The sequence below is a fragment of the Lycium ferocissimum genome, unplaced genomic scaffold (assembly GCF_029784015.1).
Source record: "Lycium ferocissimum isolate CSIRO_LF1 unplaced genomic scaffold, AGI_CSIRO_Lferr_CH_V1 ctg14538, whole genome shotgun sequence".
Classification (NCBI taxonomy): Eukaryota; Viridiplantae; Streptophyta; class Magnoliopsida; order Solanales; family Solanaceae; genus Lycium; species Lycium ferocissimum.
The window spans coordinates 1-5,000 of record NW_026715512.1 but is presented as its reverse complement, the minus strand read 5'-3'; the positions used below and the strand labels follow the sequence as shown (position 1 = coordinate 5,000).

Sequence of the window (5,000 nt, the reverse complement as noted above, 5' to 3'; positions counted from 1 at the left end):
ACTGCTAACTATTATAGGAGGATGCCGCCCCCTCGGGACTACCAGTAGCTTCGGTTGTTGAATCTCGTGCAAGTTAGGTTGTGGTTGTATTGGCTGCAAGCGGAACGTAGGCGCTTTAGGTGTGTGTTGACCATGCACTCTCGCTTCGTGTAATGTCGTATGTATGATAGAGGTAGTGTGGTGATTGACCTCAATGCTAATGGTGATCCCCAAGGTTCAACGAATGAATGAAGCTATGATCGTACCCGGATAGAGATGATGGTCTTCCTCTGATGTCTCCAAGCCGGCCATAATAGAATAGATAGGCGAAGCAGTCAATAGCAGTCTGTTCTCGCCTATCGATAGATAGCAGGTTGCTTCCAAGCTCAAACCATTTGAAAGGGAATTGCTACTTTTTTCTTGTTATTGAGAGAGTGGTATTCTCCGCCCCTGTCAAATAAAGTAGAGGGGGAGAACTGGAAGAGAGAAGGAAAAAGAGCAAAGGATTGACAAGTCTAATGGGGGAAGAATGGCTGACACGTTGACTGCCTTCGATAGACGAAAAAAAACCCAAGCGGTCTAACCTAACCCCCAGGGCGGACCCCAACCGAAAGGCGCTAGACGGACTAAGGGCAAGCGAGATAAAGAAAGCAGCTGGCCCTATGTGTAAAACCTTGCCGCGGGAGAGTCTTTCTCCAATGAGAATAAAGAAAGTTTTTGGGCAAGACAAGAAAGGAACTCGCCCTTTGACACCAAGGGATAAGAGCTGATTGCTGGCGATGACTTGGTGAAGGGAATCTATGAGAGAAGGTTCTCGAACCGGGTTACGACCAAATAGAGCGCGGAACCAACGAGTTCAGTCGAACAAGGTAACGAGTCTAAGGGAAGGATCAAGCTTGAAAGGAATGGACGGGCGTAGGCTTAATAGTGAACGCAGACCCCCCTGCTTATAGATATGAGATCAATGACAACAATAAAAGAAAGATGTCGAGAGAAAGTCTTAGCCCAACAAATGCGTTGCGAAGAGAGATCGAAGACGAAGATTTTCTGACGCAGTGCGGGCACTGGATGGAAAAGACAGATAAAGGAAGAACCCACCGGAAGGGCATACCTCAAGGGGCACCAATCTCCCCCGGCAAAGATCTATCTGCGCGAAGCCGACCTATGGATAGAAAGATGCAGGAAAGGAAAATGAAAGAAGAAATCCAAATTTGCTTGGGGAGTGTGAGATAGGCAGACGGGGAGTACGCAGCCGAACAACCGCTGGGGTTTCCAGCAGTGATAGCTGAACTAATCAGATGGGCCGCCCCAAACCTGGAGCTGACATTTAAATCGGAAATCAACATCGGGTCCCGGCTATCCGAAAAACGCAGACTGAAGCGGAAGATCACAAAATGCAAGACAACAAGGGGGTCGTTAGACCGCCGCTTGCGCGAAGGAAGAAGCTAATCAATCAGAATTGAGACAGGGAGGAGAGGCGAAAGAGAGATTTTCGAGCCTGCAAGCAGCAAGCAACAACGGCTTTTCAGCCGTTGCGCGCTAGCTTGTAGTTTAGGGGTATAGTAGGGGTGCCCCTTTCTCAAACTTTTTGTTAATATAAGGTAAGCTTTTTGGAACCAACGTTTTGGAGTTTTCCCCAACCAACCTATACCTTACTAATAAAAAGGGGCTTCCCTTTTTCAGCTGCATTGCACTGCCGCATAAACAATGGATCCGCTGGGCTGGATGAGCAACCTTCTATCTGGCCTCTGTACCAATAGTAGAGTGGCTTGCTACTTTCAATCAGAAAAGGAAGATTGAGCAAGGCAAAGGAGAAAGGAGTTGTCCCCTCTTCTCTGGTAACCCGCCGCCGCATATGTAGAAAAAGAAGGAGCGGAGAAGGAAGAACAACCGTTTGACTTTGGCACATGAGGTGGCGGGTTTGGCTAGGTAACATAATGGAAATGTATCGGACTGCAAATCCTGGAATGACGGTTCGACCCCGTCCTTGGCCTCGAGGAGTGGTGAGCAGCACGGAACTTGTTTCAATCAAATGGCATAGTATTAGGGTAGGAGGCTTTCCTTTGTTATAGAAATCCACAGACAACATTCTGGAACTTCCAAACCAAAGAAATGCAAGATGAGAAGGAGCTTTTTACGTTACGCTTCAATAGAATGAATTCGGTAAGGGTAGAATAGGCCCTATGGTCGATCGAAGGTGCTGTGCCACTTGAACTCAAATCTATCTGACCTTCAATCCATCTTTGTCCAGCCAGCTCATAACAAAATGGTAGACCAATCTCAGGGCTGACACAACCGAATTGGTTGAGGAAAAGGAACCCCCAGCGACCAAGCACTCCCGCCCCCAAAAGCGGAGACCGAAGAACCGCCAGGTTGTCGAGGACACGTCTGAAGAGGAGGCGGGCGCCCTCTAAGTTGACCACCCTACCCACTAATGGACTATGAGGGGGGGGAAGGCGAACGGGAACCGACCGAAAACCCGAACCGCTTGACTGACCCCTTCATAGTCCATTCATGTTGGTTGGGGATGGCTGGAACCAATCAGAAGTGCAAATCGCGCAAGCGAAGCCGGGAAACGGACCGCAGCGCAACGACTAGGACTCGTGTCGGAGGAGTTTTGAGCGTGAGCTAACACTCATGCAGCGGCAAGGACCCGCAACTCTCGAAGGGGCCACCAACCGCCCGAATCACTGTAGCAAACCCTCTCTTTACTCAATGGATAGCGCTTATTCTCTTTCAATCAACAAAATGAGAAATCCAAAAAAGAGGTCTTTATTGAAGAGGCTTTGCACCTGAAATAGGACTAATGCAGATCCAGAAGAATGGTCTGGGCTTTCGAAAAGATGAAGATGCAAGGGGTAAAGAGACAGTCTTTTGAACAACCAAGCTGACATAAGGATTCTAGCTCGCGCCCACTTAGAGCAGATGGAGATTCTCGGACGGGGAAAAGCGGCACTCGACATCTATTAAACAAGACCAAGAACAAAGCCATACCATGCCCTCGGGAGAAAGTAGTGATGATTGCCATGAATGCTGCCCTCGAGGACGTGTACAAGAAGGTCTTTGCCGATTCCTATCAACATGGTGCATCTCAACGTAGAGGGGCGTGAAAAGTGGAGACTTTGACCGAATGAATAGGGATCAATTGATAGACATTTTTCTTGAGGAAGAGAATCCAGGATGAACGCTTTTTTCATTCGCTATGCGCTGACTGGATGCGTACTCGCGTGATCAATCGATGGACGGGGGAATTGCGTGAATGATGAGACCGGCCTAACCTAAAGTCAAGGCTCTTCCCTCTCTTGATGGCGAATCTTGATTGACTGACACTAGGAACCGATTCGGAGAAAGAAGAAGCATGGCATGAGATAGGCGGCGGAGAAATTTCCGATAGCGAATTACTTGACTCGATGGATGGAGGGAGAGCCCTCCAACTCAAGCACGAAATCAATGTTGAGTCAACAATCATCGAGAGGGGTACCACCAAGCGAGATCGAGACCAGCCCCTTGTATAGGTATAGGGTTCCAAACCTGCGCTTCTTCAAATATCCCAACAATCTAAATAAAGTAGGGACTTCAAAGCTTGACTAAGAAGGGAGAAAGTTGACTTTGAGAAAGAAAAGGGGCGCCCTAGCTGCAATCAAAAAACAGCGCTAACGAGCAAGAAAGGGCCCCTTACTATAGATAGGGCCTTAGCGCTTTACTAATAACAAACATATATAGGGCTGACTTTTTTCAGCTTGATCGGAATCGATTCTATGATTGAATAGCAGAAGTGCTACTTAGTAGTAGAAACTCGGAGAGACAGACAGAGAGGGGACTCTTTCATACCTGCTAACTCCTAGGATGAGAAGTAGGTCCCTTGTTTTTGGCAGGAAGAGTTCCAGCCTTTGTTGCCCCTCGGTAGAGTGAGTCTACTTAGCGAACTGGCAGGACGCGGAGATCTATTGATCAATATGAATCTCGAGAGTGGATGGTTGATCGCCGCCTCCTTGTCCTGGAGGCTCTCCGGCCGGGGAGGGGCTTGCTATCGTAACCTTTTCTCCCGGTGTATGTGAAAAAGAGTGACGAACTCATTTTTCTTCGGTCATAGGTTGGTCCAAAGAACGAGAGTCGGCTTCCAACATGTTGTCCGTTGTTCCTCAGTAGCTCAGTGGTAGAGCGGTCGGCTGTTAACCGATTGGTCGTAGGTTCGAATCCTACTTGGGGAGATTTTGGAGTTATCGCTTTTCTGACCTAGCGCTTGCCTCCGGTGGTGTCCTTCTCCTTTGTTTCTAAACTAGCAGAATCGTGGGACATCAAAAGCGGTAAGTTGATTGTTGGTTTTTATTCCTCACTCTCGTATAGGAACACTTGGTTCGTTCCATTCTTAGGGAAGGATCCACTGGAAAGACTGGAGTGGTATCTTCATTAGCCGGAAGGAATTAGTCTCCACTAGCGTCATTCGAAGAACGAACAAGAAAAGGCTTACTGTTTAGGATAGATGGATGTGGCCCAATGGCTAAAGCTCTGCCAGCTTCTTGTAGACTGAACTCTCTTCTCTTTAGGCTCCGAGTTCTTTTTGGGGGGGATGGTCTAATTTACTAGTGGCAACGAAGTTCTTAAATGACTAGATTCTCCCGGAACGCTAGCGTCGCTAATCGTCTTAGTTCCCTGAAATGAAATCAATAAGCTTTTTGATTGATTCAGGGCGCCGCCCCCCTTCAACGAATTAGAACCCATTGAGGGGGGCCTCGGCCCGGGAAGGGGAGAGTGGCCGAGTGGTCAAAAGCGGCAGACTGTAAATCTGTTGAAGTTTTTCTACGTAGGTTCGAATCCTGCCTCTCCCACTTGGTTGTTGTAGACTTCAGAGAAGAGAAAAGAGGCATTCGTCAGCGTAGGAAGGCCAACCGAGCGAAGCTCTTTCTTTTTTTGGCCGTGCCGTAAAGTGAAATTGTATCGTATGCTAGTTAGAGAGGTTAGCGAACTACTACGATTTATAGATTTCCCATCTATATCCAATCCCAATGAGAATAGAAGCG

The 5,000-nt window shown here is 47.9% G+C and overlaps 2 non-coding genes across 2 annotated transcripts; both read left to right on the top strand.

Annotated features, from left to right (window-relative positions):
• Positions 1-4,118: 4,118 nt before the first annotated feature.
• On the top strand, positions 4,119-4,190 carry TRNAN-GUU (transfer RNA asparagine (anticodon GUU)). The gene has a single exon. It is a non-coding gene; the product is annotated as a tRNA-Asn (tRNA).
• A 535-nt stretch (positions 4,191-4,725) lies between these two features.
• Positions 4,726-4,808, top strand: TRNAY-GUA (transfer RNA tyrosine (anticodon GUA)). Its single transcript has one exon. It is a non-coding gene; the product is annotated as a tRNA-Tyr (tRNA).
• Positions 4,809-5,000: the final 192 nt, after the last annotated feature.